At 45.2% G+C, this 23,655-nt stretch overlaps 1 protein-coding gene across 1 annotated transcript in view; it reads left to right on the forward strand.

The window, feature by feature from the left end:
• The window catches only part of TNS2 (tensin 2), a 132,205-nt gene that overhangs the window by 419 nt on the left and 108,131 nt on the right, over nt 1-23,655 (forward strand). The gene's annotated exons all lie outside the window — the stretch shown is intronic.

The raw sequence follows: 23,655 nt of genomic DNA on the forward strand, positions 1-23,655 counted from the left end.
TGCTTCTGCCTCCTTGCTTCTTGCATTCATTTACGCCTCTCTCTTTTTGCTGTTTCTGAATCAGGGTGTGTTAGTAAACAGTTCCTAAGAGAGCTTTAGTCGGAGTGACTGAACCCTCACAATGGCTGTGATTGTGCTTCTGCTAGAATAAAGCACTCGGCAGTTCCTGGCAGGGTGGGTGGAAGGGAAAAGGCGCACATCGGCGCTAGTGTCCATGTGTTGGATGTTTTATGTGCATGCGCACTAGAGTCAGTTTTCATCACACTCCCACATAGTCTTAATTTCCAGAGGCCCAACTTGAGCCTGAGGCTACAATCCTCAAGAGTGTAAGTCTTGCTGAAATAAATGGGACCTGTCACTGCATCTGCATCTGACAGGAGAGGACAGCTCTCTTGCTTTGAGGGAACAGCTGAATCTGCCACTATGTCCCATGTGTGTGAAATGAGGTTTCTGGTCAAAAGACACTCTTTTTAAAGATCATTGCAGAAATGACAGGAGCAAAGCTTTCCTTAGCTGTGCACAGTCTCGACCCATTATGAAGTAACTGTGCAGCAACTGCAGTTTCCCTTTAAAAAACAACAACCACTTTTTGCTGCTACATGTGGTGCAGCAATTGGCAGCCAGGGGCTACTTTTCTGGTGCCCCACCCTTGCCCCTACATTACCCTAAAATGGCACCTTCCAAAGGGGTGTTGTGGGAGAGGGGGAAATGGCGTCTGCAGAATGGAAGAGCTCTACTGTTAAAGGGGGGGGGAGGCTGCCACTGTAGTTATGAGGTCTGTGTTCCACCTCCACTGTTGGGGGCAGTATCCCTCTGAATCACAACTGGAGGGAATGCTTTTGTGCTCAGGTCCTGCTTGCAGGCTTCCTCCGTTGGCATCTGGCTGGCCACTGTGAGAACAGGAAGCTGGACCAGAGGGACCTTGGGCCTGACCCAGCAGCCAGGCTCTTCTGGTGTTCTTACAAAAAAATTAAGTGTCTCCTGAAACTTATGAGATCAAATGCCCCCTTTTAGCCATATGTGAATCAGGTGTGAATTCAAGGAAGGGAATGGGGGAGAGATTTCATTTCATCCCTAAAATTCTAGACAGCTGTCAGTTTTGTTTGCTTAGTGCTGCTGTTTTGAACATGTATCAATATGGGGTTTTTAAATTATAGATAAATACATGAAACCAAAAAGTTTATATGTTGCCTCTTTAAGGTGCTTTATAGCAATTGAAGACTTGTTACATTAAAAAATAATAATCTGCAGCATTAAAACTGGTAAGACCAAGGCTGTATCCCACACCATACATTTACAACACATTTAAAACATATTTCCCTCCCTCCTTCCCTCAAAAAGCATACTGGAAAGTGCAGATTAAGAGTGCTGGAAATTGTAGCCCTAAGGGGTAAACTACAGTTCCCATGATTCTTATTGGTGGTAGTGTGGGACTGTGCTTTAGATGCTCCGTGTGTATGCAACTTCTGGTAAGATTAAAATACACTAAAAGATGAGTGGAATAAAAATGCCACAACCAATTCATTTAGAAAATTGCAGAGAAAGGGACCAAATTTCTCTGGTTTGATTCTAAATTTTTGGTCTTAAAAAAAAATAATGTTCCGCTATTTTCAACTTTGATGCAGAAATAGAGTACATCATTTTAAGAGCTGGCATTCCTGTAACCCAGGGTGGTGAACATCAGCCCCAAGGGCCAAATCTGGCCTTAGGAGAAATATGTGTGAAAATGTGTATGAATTTTCATTCAGCCTTTTTTTTAAAAAAAAATTGCATGTATCTTCGTTACATTTCTAAACCTAGGTTTTAAAAAAAATGAGAAACTGAGAGAAATCAAAAGTGAGGCACTGCCCATGCCTACCTGGCACTGTAAAGCTTATCAGACTCAATGGGACTCATTTTTTAGAAGACCCCTGGAAGAGATTGCACTATATTACAGAGCAAATGAAGAGCCTTTGGTAATGGGCAGTAAACAGAAGGGGAGGGGCAGGCAGGAGCTTAGCAGTGATCTTCAAGGTGAGAATGGAAGATTTTCAAGCACGCAAGAGTGTCTGTTCAGCTGTGAAATGTGGGAGGCCATGTACTTGGTAATAGGCTTATAGGCAGGCAGGCATCCCAGCAGTTTCCTTAAGGGTGGGTCACAAGGCCACTGAGATTGCTGAGAGCAAGCAGCCCAGTTGCAAGTCTAGCTTCTCTGACCCCTTTTTTATTCAGGCTAAAGTTTGATTGACTGGCTAAAGTTTGGCATATAGCTTCCATGGCTAAACTGACTAAAAGGATTCAAGGTCAAAGTTGGTAGACAGAAGTATGACAATTTTCTTTAAAAATAAGCTGATGCAACAAGGTACAAGTAAACCTAAATCCATATGCTTGTTGGGAATATTGTGAGATTCTGATGTATGGATTTAGCAAGGTTTCTGGAATAGTAGGATGAGAGTCACCTAATTAACCCCATCAGCAGAAGCCTCTTCCCACACTCCAGGGGGTGCAGTCAGAAGGAAACCCCTCCCTCAACAGCATGCTTGTGCAGATGGAATATTTGTAATAGTGCCACATTGAATTCCACCCATGGTTAGTGTTTACCTTGTTTAAATATACTCGGTTTTTCAAAATTATTATTAAGTGTTTCTCCCCACCCACCTTTGCTTGTACACCATTAAATACAAAAAAATATGCCCTCAAAAGACACGCAGAGAGAGAGCAATTCTGCTGTCAGAGCAGGCAAATAAATGGCTTGTCAGACCAGAGCCTCTCTTTCAGCATCTCAGTTTTCTTGCTTCCCTTCCTGAACTGGATGTGTTATTTTCTCTGCCATCCCTCCCCGCCCATCTTGCTTGCTATAGAAGCCCCTCTCTCTCTTTCTCTCTCCCTTCCTTCCTTCCTTCATTTCTGTTCCTCTGTGCTTGTTGGCTTAGTCCAATTCAGAGGACGTTCTTTGCATTTTTTGAGGTTAAAACTTCTGGTGGGGGGGATTTTTTTTGGACAGAGCAAGGGCAGCAAGTTGGGTATGAGCGCAGCTCAGAAAGATTGGCTCAAGTGGCGAAAAAACAAACCAACCCACAGGCGCCTAATCCATGTGGATGAGGAACAGAAGGAGCCTCTGGAGGGGCTGATTGGCAGGGGAGAGAAAGTTTTTGAGAAGATCGGTGTGGGGATCAGTCACTGCGGCTATTGAAGAGCACAGTAGCATAAAGCAGCATGGTGTTGTTGGACTCCAACTCCCATCAGCCCCTGCCATAAGAATATAAAATGTGCCCTGCTGAATCCCGCCAATGGGCCACCTAGCCTAACATCCGATTCTCACAGCGGCCAACCAGGTTCCTGTGGGAAACCCACAGGCAGGACCTGAGCGCAAGAGCACTCTCCCCTCCGACAGTTTCCAGTACTGCTTCCATCTGTGGTCATTGTGGTTAGTAGTTGTTGATGGCTTTACCCTCCATGAATTTGTCTAATTGTCTTTTAAAGCCATCTGGGTTGGCGGCCTCCCATGTGAGCGAGTTCCATAGTTCCACAACTGTGCTGTGTGAAGAAGGACTCTTGCATTCTGGAGTAAGAGGAGGAGACTTTGACACAGAGAGGCATCCCAATGCCATATGGAACATCTTGTCTTGTCCTGACAAGTCTGTGTCACTTTGTTACATTGTAATATGATTCTCCTGAGTCGGCTGGACATGGGGTACTACTACCATTTTATAGCTGCCAGAACTCCATCTGGGTAGTTAGCAAAGCAGTGTGATGTGCGTGTGCATTTGGCATTTCCTCTGTTTAATCCTTTCTGTCACCCACACACCCAGACTTGCGTGCTCTGTTTGCTGCCTGCCTTGTGGGATTCTGACTTTTCATGCTAATCGGTTTTTGGTTACATAGCAGAGACGTGGTTACTCAGTTCTGGTATATGATGTCATTTATGACTTGCCTCCTGCTTTAATTAAAAAGACCCGGGGGAAATGAATATATGATCTCATTATCAAGATGGGACATTTGAAGTTTTCAAAGAGTCTAGATGAGTAGATGGGGTTTTTTTGTGCCATGCTCCACAATGGCCCCACAAGAATCAGGCGGACCTCTCCACGGAGCAGAAAACCTAGCCATCTCCCTTCAGAAGAAGGGCCATAGCTCAGTGGCAGAGCACCTGTTCTACAGGCAGATGGTCCCAGGTTCAGTCACCAGCATCTCCAGGTAGGACTGAGAAACAACCCTGCCTGAAACCTTGGAGAGGTGCTCTCAGTCAGTGCAGACAACACTCAGCTCGAAGAACTGATGAGATTAGGCAAATTCCTTATGCTCCTATGCAGTCATTGCTCTGCTGCGAACTGCACCTCGATTTCATTCAGATTTGGTTTTATAAACCCAAGGACCCTTATGCAGCAGGGGTGGGGAGCCTTTGACTCTCCGCAGATGTTGGACTCCATCAGCATACCGCACAACTGGCCTGTTTTAAGCAGGACATCTCAGAATTACAGAAGCTGCCCAGGCTTCTGATTCTATCCTGGGGTGTCCCGCTTTGCCTCCCATGCTCTGACCGTGCCAGAGTGCGGGACCAAAAGACACACTATTTTGGTCTCACACTCTCACCTTGTGCTTGTGTGCCACCCCCTCCTCTTCCTACTTCTGGAAGCTGCGCCAGAAGGACAATGGCGGGGGGGGGGAGTGAGAGGGGATAGGGCCTCCATCAAGGTCATGTCCCAATCTGCCTCTCCGGGGTGTGGGAGGGAGGAGGCTGGGCTACTTTAAAGAGTATGGTGCACTGTAAATTCACTGCATTGTGCCATCTTGGACACTTTGAAATTGTTTGATTAAGAGACTTTCAGAAGTCTTATTGACCGCCTGAGCCCAAGCAGTAAAACATTTGCTGAATGAAATACTCTTTATTTTGCTATGTATGCTATCTTTTCTGCTGCTTCTCTGCAAGAAACTACTTCTATTTTACAGGTAGGTAGCCGTGTTGGTCTGCCATAGTCAAGACAAAATAAAATAAAACATTCCTTCCAGTAGCACCTTAGAGACCAACTAAGTTTGTTCTTGGTATGAGCTTTCGTGTGCATGCACATGAAAGTTCATACCAAGAACAAACTTAGTTGGTCTCTAAGGTGCTACTGGAAGGAATGTTTTATTTTATTTTACTTTTATTTTATTTTACTTTTATTTTGCAAGAGTTTTTTTCCTAGAGACTGTCTAGACTCAGAGGCATTCCAAGGCGGGGGTGGGGGGTGGTGTGCCCCAGGTGCCATTCCAAAGGAGGGGTGACAAATGATTAGTGGCACCTCCTGGGGTGCGCGCCGCTTGCTGCACATACCCCCAGGACGCATGCCATGCCCCACCCCCAGGACGAGCGCCACTCCGGGTACTGGAGCAGGTTGCTCTGCCTCTGTCTAGAGTGCTGGGTCAAGAACCCTTTTTAGAGAAAGTGAAGGGAGCCAAGCACCGTGAGTGGAGCAGGCAGGGGAGTCCCAGGCCTTAAAACAGTTCACAAAATGGTGCTTGCAAGATGCTAAAGCTGAAAATGAGAGGTCTTATTCCTGGAGGGACCGTGTGTGTGTGTGTGTGTGCGCGCGCGCCAAAAACAGTAAAAAGGGGAGAATAGGTATGTGTGTGTGTGTGTATCCTTTACATCAAAGGTTGAGAACCATATGTTGTTGGACTCCAACTCCCATCAGCCTCAGCCAGCATAACCAATGATCAAGGATGATGAGGTCTGTGTAGTCAATCAACATCTGAAGGGCTATAAGTCTCCCTGTCAATCCAGAGGCTCTATTTTTACATAAAAACTGCATTGGCAGCTCTATTTACTTAAAAGGGTTGCTTGTGTGTCTGTGTGTGTCTGTGTGTATACATATACTCCAGGTGACTCTTTATTTGCATGCTAATTGATTATAAAGAATGCAAACCTGAAATCCTTCAGTTGTCATGTACTATGATGGGCATTTGCAAGTTGGAGAAAAGCAACTTTCTTTATCTTGCACAAAGAACGGTTGTTTTTCTAGTTATACCAGGTGTCTAGTTGCAAAAGAAGCCTCCTTTGGGTAGAACTGGATACATTATGTGTAAGGTTTTTAGGAATATTTAATAGTGGACCTTAGTTCAGGATGGGTTTCCTTCTTCTTTCTCCTAGAATCATGAGATGTCATAAGGATGTCATGTGATTGACAGGTGGGCAGCACCCACAGCTCAAATTCGGCCTCTGATGCCAATCCTGATAAGGATCTGGCCCATGGAGCCAAAAAGGTACCCGCCCCTGTCCTGGATGTTGTGAGTTACTTCCGGGGCTGGTTACGCTCTTGTGCTGAATCCAGCTAAGTCATTGTGTGAATGGAGCAACTTCTGCAAGCGGGATGGAGCTTTGCCCTCCTTCTCCCCCTCTTGTTCTTATACAATTTAGGAACTTTCACCATTTTGGAACTAACCTAAGTTTTGCTTGCCTGTGTCTTCTGAATGCTGTATGGAAAAGCACACGAAACCATTTTTAACCTACAAAACACTTAGTCTTTTTCTATGCTAAAGGAAGAGGAGAACTTTGGAAGAAACTCACAAGCACATATTTGAAAGGTCTAACAGCCTGCATTTCCATGCTTTACTTGGCTGCATGTTTTGTGATTTTAGGTAAATCTCTGCTGGGGTTCTCTCACCAAAGAGTACTTGCTCCAAACCTGGATCATCCATGGAATTCTCCTTTCTATGTTTTAATTTTTCCTTACCAACCAACACTGAGAAGAAGGGGCAGCTCCATTGTGCTCACGGAAGTTGTTCTGCAGATGCAGTGATTTAATTAGATACAACCCCATGATTTTCTGAAAAATAATATTTTTAGGGTCACCAAATTCTGCAATAAAATCTGGCCTCCTGTATACGTTATGCAAGTTAAGCAAAGCCGCATGATCCACAGCAACTGTACCCGTTGATCTGAGACAGTTGTTAACATAGTCTGTAATAAGAAGATTTGACAACTTCATAGTGGATAAGGTGATCTGTGAATACCAGAGGCAGCGTGCCAGTGAATACCAGTTGCTGAGGAACAACAGCGGGAGAGGGCTCCATTGCCCTCATGCCCCACCTGTGTGCTGGCCACCAGGGGAAATAAGATGCCTGGTAAATGGACCCTTGGTCTGATCCAGCATGGAAACTCAGCCTCTTGTGCTAATGAGAAACTCTGGAAAGTTAAATGTCAGGCGTCAGGGAAGCCAGCTTTGGCTCCTCCTGCTGTTCTTAGCTGTGTGATTTTAGGTCTAACATAGCCAAACTAAGGGGCTAATGGAGAGGGAAACTCTGTGTGTGTGTGTGTGTGTGTGTGTGTGTGTGTGTCTCATTTTCTGAAGTAGAAAAGGAGAAATTGGAGATGGAATTCCTGAGGGCTTGTTTCTTATTGGAATTCAGTCGTGATGAGCAGCTCAAAAACCCTCCCAAACGCCAGACTGCTGCAACCCCCTTCCTGAGACAATGGAAAAAACTGCAATATGCATGGCTTGGACGCTAGCCCTTGACTGGAAGTGAGTGAACCAAGAGAAGGATCTGCCTCTCCCTGCTGTGAGACGTCTCCTCAGTTAAAGGAACCAGCCCCCCCCCAACAAGCCTCTGGCATGGATCTTGGCCTTTACCCAAAGAGGAGGTACTGAGCACTGACACATTTAAAACATGTGACTGTTCCCAAAGTACCCTGGGAAATGTAGTTTATCCCTTACAGAGCTCCTATCCTTGGCACTGTTAACAAACTTCAGTTCCCAGGATTCAGGAGGGGAAGGGCAAAGTCATGCACCTTAAATAGGCCTTAAATATACAGTGTGTGTCAGAAGCAACACCTTCTCTGAGGATTAAGATTCTTCTGGTGTTGTGCAGGGGCCCCTCTGAACGCTGAGGGACCCCAGCCCCTTCAAAGAAAGGTTGGGGGCCGGGCACAGGGCCTCGTCAGGGTTATGGAGCAGAGCAGAACAAAAACAGAAGCACATTTAAGCCCACAGGAACATATACTGAACATGTCGAAGGCTTGAATTCCCGAAGGGTAAGGGTCCTGTTCCTAGAGTCAGTGTGGTGTGGAGCACAGAGTGATGGACTAGGCCTTTCTATGTATAGCTGGACCTGGTGATGAAAACCACCACAGCACTTCTGGCTTTCCGCCTCATTTCTTGCGGAAAATCTACCTGGTGGCCTGACTCTGCAACTCTCAATATGTTTCCTTCCTATCCCTGCTTCCCCTTATTTATTTATTTCATCTTTACATTTCTATCCCACCTTTCCGCCAAGGAGCTCAGGGTGGTGTATATAGTTATCTCCCCTCCCCCATTTTATCCTCACAACAGCCCTTTGAGGTACTTTAGGCCGAGAGATGGTCTTTGTCCGGTCAGCCCAGGACATTTTGGCACCTGAGGCAAACCACAGCATGGCGGTCCCCTCCTCACTCGGGAAGAAACAGGGAGTGAAGACCCACACCAGGAACAAAAGAAAAAGAAAGATCTGCTTCGGATCCTGCCGCCTGAGGTGGTCACTTTACCTTCCCTCATGTAATCAGTTCATGTTCTAGAATCTAGACATTGCTGAGGGTAGGCACAAATTTACTGGATGATGTTTGGTTTAGCCTTTGGTCTGGGGAGACTGAGCTTTAGCAGGGCCAGCCTATAACATTTGGCTGCCTGAGGCGAAGGAAAAGATGGCTCCTCTCTCCATTCCACGTACAGAAGCAGACCCTACTGGCGGTTGAATCTTACTTCAACAGTGACAATGGGGCACCATCTCTGCTGCTCCTGAGGGCCAAGGGCTAGCTCAGAGAAAACAGGACAGGACACACACTGCTCTGTCTGTTCCAGCATATGCCACCTGCAGCCAGGTGTGTCTGTTCCAGCATATGCCACCTGAGGCATCTGTCTCACTCTGCTCAATGGCAGGGTCGGCCCTTAGCTTCAGATCCCTGCTTGGCATCGGTGGCCATTGCCCAGATCTCACAGGCTGGCAAACCATAGGTTATCAACGAGAGAACATGCTGTGTGCCCACATGCTTCCTTCTCATCTCTTCCTTCACACACCTGGCTGCAGCACTTCTACCCTGGCTTGTTAGGCCACAGTTGCCCATGGCTCCGTTCCCTGTCTTAAATCCGACTGTGGTTTTTCCAGTTTTATAACCAGAACTTCGAACTGTGTGCCATGTTAGTCTTTTTCTTAGCACCTCTGAGTTTTAGCAGCTATAGAAGGGCATTTTGTAGATTGTATATGTCTTGACAAGAGTTGGTGAGGCCTCTTTAATGGTTTGGTGCTTAAGGAAAGATGGTGTTGAGTCAAGGAAGGAGAGATACGGTTGAAGAATCACAACTCAAGTAAATTCTTCACATTCTCATGAAAAATTGTAGAAATATAATTTCAGGTTCACATTCAGGCTATGATGCCTGCCCACCCAGTTGCAGAATGATCTGCCTGAGAAGACTGTGAAATAGTCTGAGGAGAAGTCTAGGCCAGGGGTCAGCAACCTAAGGCCCATGGGCCGGAAGTGGCCCGCGGAGGTCATGTGACTGGCCCACGAGCCGCCCCTGAACCGAGATGCCCACTCGTGTGCTGCGCTTAACCAGCGCAGCATGGCGCAGGGACTTGCTTCTGCAGTGCCAAAAATCGCGTCTGAAAATTGCGGGCGTGGGCGCGATCCAGCCCATGGAGGGATCTCTGCAGGACTGATCCAGCCCAGGCAAGATAAACCTTGCTGACCCCTGGTCTAGGCAGTGTCATAAGACCTCTCAGGATGCAAGTACAGGGGATCCCTGTTGCTTCCCTAGCATGCTGAGTAAAAAGCAGTAATTGTTACCTTGCCCTGAGGGAAAGGGTAATCTTTAATACAGGTGGTACCTCGTGTTATGTACCATTCCCCTTACAAATGCTTTGGGTTACGTGTTCCACTAACCCGGAAGTAGATGCCCCTTGTTGCGAACTTTGCTCCAGCATGCGAGCGGAAATCGCACTCCGGCAGTGCGGCAGCAGCGGGAGGCGCCATTAGCGAAAGGGTGGCTCATGTTACGAGTGGTTTCCGGTTACGAACGGACCTCTGGAATGGATTAAGTATGTAACTGTAGTCCTGTTTCAGTTCAGTATGGGAATATGGGCTAGTCTCAATTAACAGTAGCACACTAGAGCAAAAGTGTCTGAAATATGGCGTAGTACATTTCAGGGCTCCTCCAGATGACCTGTTTATTGAGCATTTATCCTGATTTACTTCCACAAGCATATTGGGCGTGCAGGTTAAATTATATCCTGTCTTTATTGAGCATTGATCCTGATTTGCTGGCACAAAGTTTATTTATGTGGAGTGCCGGTTAGATTATATCCTGTCTTTATTTGATTTGTTGGTGGGTAAGGGTTGTTATATGAGAATGAACATTCATCCTGATTTGCTTGCGGGGTGTTTATGCATCTTCCCATTAATCATGTCTTCATTCTACAATTTTCAAGGGATTAAAGCATTCAGTCACTCTAGCACGACAAACCGATTTTTAAAGCAAACAGACTTTTTGTGGTTAGGAAAGAAATGGCAAAATGCACCAAAAAGTCTAGGATGAACAAAGGATAAATGGGAAGACTCCACAAGCAAATCAGGATGAATGCAGAATGAATCCTCATTGTCTTTGTAAACAAATGAAAGCAAAGGCTCAGTGTAGACTGGGAATAGTCTAGGTAAAGGGTAAAGGGACCCCTGACCATTTGGTCCAGTCGCGGACGACTCTGGGGTTGCGGTGCTCATCTCGCTTTACTGGGCAAGGGAGCTGGCGTACAGCTTCCGGGTCATGTGGCCAGCATGACTAAACTGCTTCTGGTGAACCAGAGCAGTGCATGGAAATGCCGTTTACCTTCCCGCTGGAGTGGTACCTATTTATCTACTTGCATTTTGACGTGCTTTCGAACTGCTAGGTGGGCAGGAGCTGGGACCGAACAACAGGAGTTCACCCCGTGGCAGGGATTCGAACCACCGACCTTCTGATTGGAAAGCCCTAGGCTCTGTGGTTTAACCCACAGCGCCACCCGCATCCCTTAGGAAATAGTTTAACTACCACATAATCTTTGGGGTGCATACTGAATGAACAGGTTGTCTGAAGTGGCCCTAAATATCCCAGCATGTGTTTGAATTCCTCCCTGCCAAAGACTGGGAGTCTTCAAGGGGACACAAGACTCTTTTGTGTTTTTCAAATGGAAAGTCCACAGCTCATCAGTATTGCATCCAGTCCAGATGCATTGACATCATAGATGGGAGGTATAGGAGGATAAGGATGGGCCAAGGCCCACTGAGAAAACTATCCTGTCCTCCCTTTGACCTCCCCTCAGCTGGCAGAGTTTTATGACAGAGTACACTTCCCCACATTTGTGTATATTTGCTGATAAACTGGACTGAACAATCCATGCAAGAAACTGAGATATAGACAGACTGTACCATTTCAGTCAGGGAGGGGGGGTGTTGAATGCTTCCCTACACATGTGCTGCAAATAGAAAAGTAGTACATCTGGTAAAGAGTTGGGCTAGAACTATTCTCTTCAATGTGCTAGTTTTCTAGCTGAATGGAGGTTTTGTTTTTAGCACGGGGAAAACATTCATAAGTGGTATCCCTCAATCCTTTCTATCATCCCCCGTTTGCTGTATATGTGTGGACTAGCCTTCACCAAACGGGTGCTTTGGCCTACAACTCTCATCAGCTAGGACTGATGGGAATGAGACTTCCAAGCACTTGGGGGGGGGGGGGCAGATCAGTGAAGGTTGGTGTATGCAATCTCAGCTGCTGCCAAAGCAATAATATTACAAAACCTCCCTTTCTCTATTGCAGCTGAAGTTCAAAAAACCATTCCATTTACTGTTCTAGCTACCTGCATTCTACTCTGAAATGTTACAGAGTCCCAAACTTGCCAAGGCAATTCAAGATCTCTAAAGCTTGAGCACAAAAGGACTAAAACTTGTTTTAAATAAGAATTCTATTTCAGGTGGCAGCACTAAACATATATACTTGTAATTATTATTTACTTCTGATAAAGGATTATTTGTTTGCCCCACTTTTCTTTCAGAAGACAGTAAAGTCACTAATCCTGCATCTGTGTCTATCCTGTCATGCTCATTAAGCTCTGATGTGTCTCATTCCAAATCCTGGAGAGAGATTCTGAACTATCAGGAGAATATTTCAAGTCATTGGCTCTTATTGCTCAACCAATTGTCCTGGGCTATTAACATGTTTTGTCTAGTTAAGTTTTTATCAGCATCTATAACACCTTCTTTCCTATGTGGTTTACATAAATTATTCACAATGTTTTTAGCTCTTCCTGGAAAAGAGGGTAAATTGGGCTAGCAAGAAATAAAGATTAAATCTAAAAAAACATACATGGTGATTCATGGTTAGCTATATACAAAGGAATTTCTTCTCATCCTGTCAAGCACTTCAGGTCATTGCAGTCAGTGTCCCAAGACCAATAAGCTTTCTAAACAAAACATTCCCTTTTCAGGCTATTACATGCAATAGTCACCATTTGCAAAACAAAAGGCAACATTTAGTCTTTTATACAAAGCTTTCTGTGCCACTCTCCTGTATGCACTTGTTCACAGGATAGACATTCTTCTCCACAGCTCACAAATACAACTAAGAATTTCCTTGGCCATGGTTCCATCCTGGTCCTCAATTAATAAGGTTGTTTGCTGAGATAAATAGAGTTTTATTATTGTAGGGCCAGGAATGTGTGTTGGACTATCAGAGCTACATTTCAGAAAAGAAAAGAAAAGAAAAAACCTGTTTCACCTAAGACTGACATTTGCTAATATGGACCATTGGTTAATCAGGATGCTGGACTTAGACCAGGGAGGCCTGGGTTCAAACCCCCACTCAATCACAAAGGTTGCTGAGTGACCTGGGTCAGTCACTCTCAGCCTCTTTGCCGTGCAGTATTGTTGTGATGATAAAAGGGGGGGGAGGACATGTATCTCTGAGGAGGGGGTTATGCATGCAAGAAATATATAAATAATTTTTCATTTTTTCCAGTAGTCCAAACACCTACACACAAACATTCTTGCTGCATTAAGAACACATTTCCCAATACAGATGAAATACCCTCTCTTTTTTGGTAGCGCATTCATTTTTATCACAGATATCTGTGATAAAAATGAATGCGCTACCAAAAATAACAAGCTCTTCCCCAAATTTTAGGCTCTTCTTAACCTCTCTCCAAACTTTCACAATTGTCTTTAAAAATATTTATATTCCTCAGTGTTAACCAGACTCCTAAATATTTAATTGCCTTTTCAATCATTAATCCTGCTGATAATTGTAGATCATTTTTTATCTGGTAATTCATATTTTCACCATAATTTTTTGTCTTATTTTTGTTAAGTCTGAAACCTGCTATCTCTCCGAATTCAGAAATTTGCTCTAAAACCCTTGGCACACTGAACATAGGTTCCTCTACCGCTCTCACCACATCATTGGCAAATGCCTGGAGTTTATACCTATGCTCTCTGCCTCACTGTTATCCCTTTGATCTCTTCATCAGATCTCATTCTTCTAGCCAGAACCTCCAACACCAATATAAACAATAATGGTGACAGGGGTGCTTGTCCCCTTAGTTATTTTAAATTTTTCTGTTAAGACATTATTAATACATTATTCAGTATCAGCATAGTATGTTGATTAGAATAAATTGCCTCAATTGCTTTCAAGAATATCTCTCCACAATTCATCTTTTGTAAAGTTTTCGTCATAAAAGTCCATGAAATGTTATTGAAAGCCTTCTCTGTGGCTTCCTGATTTGTTTCCCTGCTCAAGGAACAGGCGGAGCAAAGTGGCTTGTTATGCTGATTGTTGAACAAGGTTTGCTGACCTGGCAAGATCTAAACAGGCAGGAGATCTGTTCATGATAAATAGCCCAATGGATAAGTCAACGCCTTATGTGGTGGTGGGGGGAGGCAAATGCATTGTTGGGGATTGTTAGGGAATGAGTTTAAAAAATGGATGGTATTATAATGCCTTTATATATATCTATGGTGTGGCCACATCAGGAATCATGCTTCTGTGAGGTAGGAGGAGACAAAGGGTGCTTCACGTCACCTCTGTTTTCAGGTGAGATTCAACCACTTCCCCACAAAACTGGACTTTTAACAGAAAGCGACAGGGAAACTGAAGTGGAAAGGGTGTGGCAACACTTGCTTTGAAGCAAAGTCATCCAAGCTGTCCACAAATAAATCAGGATGAATACTCAATAAACAGGTCGTCTGGAAGCACCTACAAAGAACCCCCCAAAACTTACATTGCCTCCATGTGTCCCTGCCACTTCCTTGCCCTTCTTTTTTATATATTAAAAATACCCTCTTTTTGGGTGTGGATACCTGTCATCCCTAAACCCCTGACTGTTCTCATACCTACCTTCCTTCCCTCCCTTTTCCTTCAAGGGATAGCACAGATTAAAGTTCCCTAAGAAAGCCTCCTTTTAAAAAACAGAAAGCAAAAATCTCTCAATTGTGCCAGTCAATCAGCCCAACGAACCAAACATAAATGATACTGACAGTGCAACCAAACCACTCCAATTCTCCCTCTCCAGAGAGTTTAATCTCCCTCTTCTGGACAGAATTTTATAGGCGTAGCCAAAATATTGTCCTCTTGCCAGGATGAGACGCACAGGGGTGGAGAGAGGCCCCATCAGACCCATTTTTGCTGTTTAAAGCATGTGTCTGGCATGCAGTGCTTTTTATTTTTTTCCTAGAAAAGAGGTGCAGGAACTCCCACTTTTTTTTTGATGGACAACCCTAAGTTCTTGAGCTTTTTTTAGCAGGGAGCCAAAGCCTCGAGCGGGAGCTGTGCCACTAAACAGCTGCCAGTAAGCTACAAAGAGGTGAAAAAAGGCATGTCATCACAGCATACGCACCAGCTCAGTATTGCGAAGGAGGAGGTAGCATTTTATTGCGGGTGGGCAGAACTTTGTTGCAGTGGGACCTCTAGTTACGAACTTAATTTGTTCTGGAGGTCCGTTCTTAACCTGAAACTGTCCTTAGCTAGAGGCGTGCTTTCGCTAATGGGTCCTCTTGCTGCCGCTGCGCCTCCAACGCACCATTTCCGTTCTCATCCTGGGGCAAAGTTCTCAACTTAAGGTAACTCTTCCAGGTTAGCGGAGTTTGTAACCTGAGGCGTTTGTAACTTGAGGTACCACTGTATTTGTATATATCTTCATCAGCATTTCCTACCTAGCAATTTTCCCTTCCAGAATAAGCAGTCCCTCCAGGCCAGTCATGTACACATCAGTGATTTGAAACACATCATGTTCATCCCCTTCCCCTGCTGTGTTTCACATCTCATTCTTATGTTGCTGTACAGTCCAGGAAGGGGTGGTGGTGGCTGCACATGTGCAATGACTGTCTCAAATGTACACACCTCAGCCTAACTGTGGCTTCCATTTCCGAACTGGATACAGTGGTGTCACCGCGGGGGGGGGGGGGGGTGGCCCCAGATGCAGAATCTTGGGGGGCACTAACCATGTGCACCCGAGCACCCACCCATCAGCTGATGGGTGCTGGGTGAGCGCAGAGGTCCGAACAGCACCTGCCCCACTCCTGCCTGCCAGCTGACAGGCAGATGCCCATATGCTTGGCGGGGGCAGGGTGCGGAGGGTGAAAAGCAACCTCTGCGCCCCAGCAATGGCAGGGGCTTGATGAGTGCAGAGGGTGCTCTTCACCCTCTGTGCTCCCACCCTTGCCCCCGCAATGGCATACAAGCGCCTGGCCACCAGCTGATGGGCAAGGGCTCACATGCAGGGCAGGAGAGGGGCACAGAGGGTGAAGAGCACCCTCCATGCCCGCCCTGCCCCCACTCCTGCCTGGCTAGTGCCTGCCTGTCAACACCAGGGGCTCCCTCTGTACTCACCCAGTTTCTGCCACTGATGGGTGGGCGGGTGCTTGCAAGCCAGGCAGGGACAGGGCACAGATGGTGAACAGCACCCTCTGCATTGTGCCCCTGCCTGATGGTGGCAGCAGTGAGGGCTGGGTTAGTGCACTCTGTCTCAGGTGCCCCTGACCGGATGGAAGCTGGTTTGAGGGAAAGCGTATCAAACAGGAGTATTTCTCAAGAAACCACAGGATTGATATGGCTTCAAACACCAGTGGTGTAAGTGCACTAGAGCCAAAGTAAATGGTAACTTCTACATGGACCTAACGGTCAGGGGTCCCTTTACCTTTACGCAGTGTATGGGTGGCTCCAGACTGATCCTGTTTTACATGAAGGAGCCAAGTGCATACTGGAAATTTAGGTTTCTGCATTTAAAGCAAGATTAACACTTGCCTTTGCACAACAAATGAACTTTCTTATTTCAAAACAAACTTGACTTTTTGCAGTTTTCAATGTGATGTAGAAAAAACCTGCTCCTTTTCCCTTATGGGGTATCCAAGAGCCGTATAGAGTCCTTAAGCCGTATAGAGTCCCTATCGGTTGGAGAAAATAACAGAGGCCAACCAGAGAATATTGAGAAGCAAAGCAGCTAGTAAGCTTGATCTTTATTCAACTGTTGCAACAGGGTCCTCACTCACCACATGCCAGAGGGAGGAGGAACCCAGAGCAATGGTGTGCAAGCCCTTATATAGACTTTCAAAATTGCCCACCCTGTAGCTCAAGACCACCCCTAAAAACATCATACATACATCACAGAAGGAGGTAGGCTACAGCAGAAATACATCACAGGAGGCAGTCTACAACATAAATCCTGTTTTGTCAGTGTGATGTATGTATCTTTAAGTGGGGAGGTCCAGGGAAACTCTGGACCTCGGCAATGAGGAGGAGTAGTCTTCACTGGGCAGCAGCAATAGTTTATTAAACAAATACACAAAGCAGCGACATTGCACCACAAGGAGGATGAGAGGGAGTAAAGAGAGAGTCCTGGGGAGGGGAATAGAGTACAGCTTAAATACCTGTATCCCAGCTAATGGGATACAGGTGTGCACAATGAGATTCTCCACTCATTCCCCACTTAAAGATACATACATCACATCTCCCTTTTACACAGAAATTAAAACAAATCAAAATTACAATGATAAACAGACATATTAAAATTACAATGATAAACAGACATATTAAAACCAAGGTCATGACATATATCTTTGAGGCATATACACACACCTGCCATATGAGGTCACATACCTGGGTTGCCTTGCATCTATTTGCGCATCAGGTATTCTCCCAATTCCTTCTCCATTATCTCTTTGCCTTTCTTTACTATTCTCAATCAGTCTACCTCTTCTCTCCTCAGTTTGTACACTCCTAGGCCTTATTCTTCGCCTGTTACGCCTATACACCCGTCCTGATGAAGTGACTACCCGGTATGTACGTGGCTGATCACACTTTCTTGTGACTACCGCTGGGGACCACCCTTCTGTTGACTCAAACCATACTGGATCTCCCTCTTCCAATGGCCTAAGTGGCCTCGCAGTGCTATCATAAAAATACCTGACAATGGTCACTGATTGCACCACCTGGGCAGCCTAGCCATTCCCTTTGAGATGCTAAATACTTAGTTCCTGAATCCAGGTCACAGGCTCACTCTATTCAAACACAAATACACCCTTAGGGACGTGGGTGGCACTGTGGGTTAAACCACAGAGCCTAGGGCTTGCTGATCAGAAGGTCGGCGGTTCGAATCCCCAGCTCCTGCCCACCTAGCAGTTCGAAAGCACGTCAAAGTGCAAGTAGATAAATAGGTACCGCTCTGGCAGGAAGGTAAACGGTATTTCCATGCGCTGCTCTGGTTCGCCAGAAGCGGCTTAGTCATGCTGGCCACATGACCCTGAAGCTGTACGTCGGCTCCCTCGGCCAGTAACGCGAGATGAGCGCCGCAACCCCAGAGTCGGACATGACTGGACCTAATGGTCAGGGGTCCCTTTACCTTTACACCCTTAAGACAGGATTTGAGCAAAGAGACAATGGAGAGGATTTCCCATTTCCTTCCTCCTTGCAGAGAAACATTTGAGGTCAATTTGGGAGAGTCAAAATGGTTTCAGGATTGCTCTCATGGACTATTTCAGACACGTGGTTTACATACTTATCTATGTGGTTGCCTTGTAAATTTATGAACATTTAATTTATATATTTGAGACCTTAGAGTCTTATAACAATTGCATTTCCCCATTGGTTTGCAAAGTGTGGGATGAACAAATGACTAATGGGAAGATGTGTAAAGGCCTCACAAGCAAATCAGGGTGAATGCAGAACTAACGTTGATTTTCATATAACTGCTGCTAGAAAGAAAGCAGAACAAATGTTCAGTGGAGACCAGGCAGATTCCAACCACCATGTACACTTTGCATAAGCAAATCAGGATGAATGCTGAATGAACAGGTCATCTGGAGCAGGGCAGTAAGACAAGCACCACCAGATCAGACCAAAGGAATAGCTCAGTCAGTAGAATATGAGGCTCTTGATCTCAGGTCAGGCATTGGGTGAAAGATTCCTGCATTGCAGGGGGTTGGACTACATGATCCTCATGATCCCAACTCAACAATTCTATGATTCTAAGTCCAGCATCCTGCTATCGCAGGGGCCAACCAGATGGCTACGGGAAACCCACAACTGTAACCCCCAGCAACTGGAACTTGTTCATAGTTCCTGCAGTGCAGTTTCCACTCCCACCCCACTTATTTCCCCCCCTTCCCCTTTCACGTTAAGAGGCCTGGGAAAGAAATAAGTGACCGCCCCAAGCCCCTATGAGCCATTGTCTGCTTGGGGGGTCCTGGAATCACACAGGGCTATGAGACGTCTATGCAAGACAGTTGGAAGCTGCCAAAATATCCCCCCTTCCTCCTCCTCCTCCTATCACAAGGGAACAGCCAGAGGTTAACTCTCCATTCACCCAAATAGCTGTGTTAACCCTTCAGCAGCCAGCAGCATCCCCATCACCAGACTGTGTGCATTTAGTAAAAGGTTGTGGTTTAAGGATTAACTTTAGAGCTCTGTGGGTAAGAGTCAATTCAAATGTGGATTAAAATCTTCTTCGTCCACCACCAAAGATTAACTGGGAAGGGTAACAAGCAGAGAACATTGGGGCTCTTGATCTTTTGAAGTGCCCCCATAGCTAGCCGACCCCACAGAATCTATGCTCTCCTCTCTCTTTAAGAATGCACTTGAAGGCAGATTTCCCCTTCCACTCTATAACCACACCCAGCAGTAGGTTTGCCTTAGGCCCAAATGTGAGTGGTGGGAACCCAATGGTCCGTTGGTTAACACTGTGGTTCGACAGTATCCAGTCTTTATTGAGCATTTGTTCTGATTTGTTTATGAGCCAATTATATGACTGTGAGCATTCATCCTGATTTGCTTATGGGGCATTTATACATCTTCCCATTAATAATCCATACATTCCAAACTTTTCAATGCATTTCTGTATCACTTTCTAAGCCTCAAAAAGTCATTCTTTTAAAAAGTCAATTTGTTGCGCTAGAGAGACAGGACACTTTAACCCACTTAAAATGCACAATCCTAAAGTTCTGGTTTGTGCTTGAATCCTTCCTGCAAAATAGTGGCATGTATCAGGTCTTCTCAGACAGAAACAGTTCAACATTTCAAATTAACTGCTCAGTCCTGTTGCTGACCAGATAGCTTGTTAACACTACAGGATGAATAGCTGGTGTTTCATCAGTGGGAGCTAATGACAGGCAATATTCTCTCTCCAGCTTTTTGAATGTGATGCTCTAGGAACAGGGAATCTTTTTGGTTCCACAGTGACAAATATTTATCAGGATCTGCCTTAAAGGCCAAATTTGACAGGTGGGTGAGTCCACTCACCTGTCAATCATATGATGTCACAAATAATGCCAGGGGATTTGGTGCTTTGAAGTCCCAATTTTGGGACTTCAAAGCACCAGCACACTTGGCAGTGGGTTCAGGTGCAAAAGACTCATGTGTCCCTAGACCAAACAGAATCACTATCAGTGAGATAAAAACCAATTTTGAATATATGGGACAACTAATTTGTTGTTGTTGTTGTTGTTGTTCAGTCGTTCAGTAGTGTCCGACTCTTTGTGACCCCATGGACCAGAGCACGCCAGGCACGCCTATCCTTCACTGCCTCTCGCAGTTTGGCCAAACTCATGTTAGTAGCTTCGAGAACACTGTCCAACCATCTCATCCTCTGTCGTCCCCTTCTCCTTGTGCCCTCCATCTTTCCCAACATCAGGGTCTTTTCCAGGGAGTCTTCTCTTCTCATGAGGTGGCCAAAGTACTGGAGCCTCAACTTCAGGATCTGTCCTTCTAGTGAGTACTCAGGGCTGATTTCTTTGAGAATGGATAGGTTTGATCTTCTTGCAGTCCATGGGACTCTCAAGAGTCTCCTCCAGCACCATAATTCAAAAGCATTAGGCTTAAATTAGGAAATGCAGTAAAGATACAGTATTACTAATATAAGCAATTAGATGGCAAAGGGGGGGAGAAGGGAAAGGGGGAAGGGAGGTCAAAATGGGTTATTGAAATCTGATGTAAAATAATATCTTTTTTGCTTGATTTAAAATGGAAAATGATAAAATTAAAGAAACAGGATCACTATCCCTTCACATCTGTCAATACCGGGGCAGGGCATAATCTTGCTTAGTCCTGAGCTCCTGCTTTGTGCAGCACTTGAAGGGCTCCTGGCAGATTGCAGGGTGCCTTGGAAGTTGCTCAAGTGGGCTTTGGAGAACCTCTGCCCTTTGGGCCATGCTCTGCACTTAGCATGTATGACATCAGGTGGTTGGGCATAGCTTGCCTAAATGGCCTCATGGGCCAAATGGGGAAGGCTGGCAGGTCAAGATTGAGAGGCTGATGATTTTGCAGGGACTGGTTAGTGGCTTGAGATCTGTGAATGTTTGTAACAGTGTTTGGCAGTTACTTACAGTGCCTCTTGTGGTTTGTGGCAGCTGTGTGTGGTGCTGTGGTTTTTATCCCTGTTTGCCACTGTACTGTCATTTGCTGCTTGTGCAATGCAAGCTGAGTTTATGGCCAATCAAACTTCATTCTGGATGTGGGAACCTGCACATAGCAGTAACTAACTCCTCTAGATGGAGGATACCCCTGAGTCTGCTCTCCAGGAACTGGCCTCCTGGGTCATAGCTGTTTCTCTTAAAAGGGGCCACATGCCAGATATTTAGTTGGCAATGCATACTGTTACAGATCTGGGATAGCAGAGTTTGGGGATACACAAGCCCCCATAACTGCTAGAGTCTGTGAATGTGAGAATTTAATAAATGGTGGAATTTAGATAATATTGGGAATATTGGAGGAAAGATGCCAGGCCACATGCTCAGTTGGTTAGAGTGTGGGGCTGATAATGCCAAGGTGGCAGTTTTGATCCCCATAAGAGACAGCTGCATAATCCTGCATTGCAGGGGGGTTGGACTAGATGGTCCTCAGGGTCCCTTCCAACTCTATGATTCTATTATTCAAATCCACTGGAAGATACAGGCAAAGGTTCTTTTCCAAGGCCTTGCCTGGGATAGAAGTCATTAAGCATGACCAAAGGTGATGATGGCCCATCACAAGGAAATCCTGGGGTCTGTGCCAATGGAGATTGCCAGGTTATGCTAGCGATGACTTGGTTACAGAAAAATTGTTACCTTGGAATAGTGGGGAGAAGGAGGGCGAGCAGACAGAAGGGGGGAAGTGGGGAGAACTCCAGCCATAAAGGCTGGCTGGAGACAAGCTGGGGCAGAGGAACAGAGATGGCACTTAGAAAGTCTCTCAGTGCAATGCTGAGCTGCTGTGAAGGACAAGCCCCCCTTGAGATGTGAATGCTGTAAACTCTGCACTCCCTCCATCTGCACCCAGGTTGTAAATATGTGTTAATAAACCATACTTCTGAAAGTCACGGAAGTCCCAATGGAAACATGACGCTGGGTTAGCGTGTGGCACAAACACCCTGGAATCTAGCTACTGTTTGGCAGGTATTTTTTTTTTTGGGGGGGGGTGGCATGTAGCCTTTGTAACAATACATTACACTGATGATGGTGTTCTAAGACTTTCTATTCTCAGTGCCCAAGACTGGAGAGTAGAAAGTGGGAGAGCTGTCTGTATATTTGTGCTCCCATGTTTTAGTGCAAAACCAACATGATATCACTGCATCTTATTTTTTAAAGAAGCTGACTCCAGCTGTAAGGGAAGGGTGCAACCCCAGACACCACCTACTACTAATGACCTTCCATCACTTCCGCTGCCCCCCCCCCACTGCCTAGACCAATAATGCTTTGCCACTCCAAAGCTATTGCAGAAATGGCTACAAAGCTGGGTGGCAAATACTGTGCAATGCAGCAGTCTGGTAGTATTGTCATCTGGATAATAACTGAGTTGGACAAATGATAGGTATTCCAGAGCAGACAGCTAGCACGAAAAAAGCGTTCTGTTCCAGCATCATTTATTCCCAGTGCAGTTTGGTACCTGGCCAGAAGGTGGCGGGCTCTGATTTCCACAAAGGCATTCATGATCTCTCCACAGAAGCTGTGAGAGGATTCCCTGCCTACCCTTTTGGCCATGTGAAACACTAGAGGTTAATAGAGATGAATAGACTCAATATACACTGATATTTGAGAGGGGAGTTTGTGAAGAAGGGGCAATATTCTTTCTGTTATAAGCAAATGAAGAGAGTACTGTACTGTACTCTTTACCTAGGAGAATGTAGCAAAAACATGGCATTTACTGTATTACCATCATGGTATAGACCAGTGATGGCGAACCTTTTAGAGACCAAGTGCCCAAACTGCAACCCAAAACCCACTTATTCATCGCAAAGTGCCAACATGGCAATTTAACCTGTATATCTCATTTTTTTTCTGTGTGTTTCACGTTTCTTCTTTAGGACTGCTGTTGTAATAAATAATCCTTCATAAAAGTTATTGCATTACATTCTTCATTCAATTATCTTTCCATTGATATATAATTTTATGGTATAACTCAGAGCTTTTTTTTCTAAAAAAATGTTTAGGGGTACTCTCATTTTGACTCAAGAATATCACCACTGGGGGAAAATAAATACAGTTCAAATTGGGAAAAATAAATATAGTGAATTTCTTCTCCCGTTAAATTCGCAAAATGTTTAGGGGTATGCGTCCCCCTAGAAAAAGCACTGGTATTACTCCAAAACAAAGTGGTGTTATGAGCCATCAAACCTCGGAAATACATTTTTTCCAGAAGGTTCCACAATTTTGGCCACTAGTGTACAATGGAGGGCTTTCTTTTCAACATCAGTCAATAACTACTGGGAGTATTCATTCACATTGGGGCTTCCAGATAGACTGGAGTGCTGAGTTTTTCCTCCCCTCCTTCCTATACCTGTACTATTGCCACCTGATAGAAAGAACAAGCGCCTTCCTTCAACCCCTTCCAATTTTTTATACGCGATAAAAATGATTGTCTGCATGCGCACATACAAATAAATATAAATAAATAAACCCAGCCAGATGGACAGGCTTTAAATAATGTATTATTATTATTATTATTATTATTATTATTATTATTATTATTATTATTATTATTATTATTTGCCGTTTCTTCAGCTGCCGTTTGATCGCAGCCTCCACGGAATGAATTTCTCTGTTGGCTTCTATGGGAAAGCCCAGCAAACATGTAAACCCAGCAGCCCCGTCTTAGGTTGCTGTCTTTATATGCTTACTGACCTGGGAGTTCAGCCCTGCTGAACTCAAGGCGGCTTACTCCCGAGTAGGAAAAACAG

The sequence above is a fragment of the Lacerta agilis genome, chromosome 2, assembly GCF_009819535.1.
Source record: "Lacerta agilis isolate rLacAgi1 chromosome 2, rLacAgi1.pri, whole genome shotgun sequence".
Taxonomy (NCBI): domain Eukaryota; kingdom Metazoa; phylum Chordata; class Lepidosauria; order Squamata; family Lacertidae; genus Lacerta; species Lacerta agilis.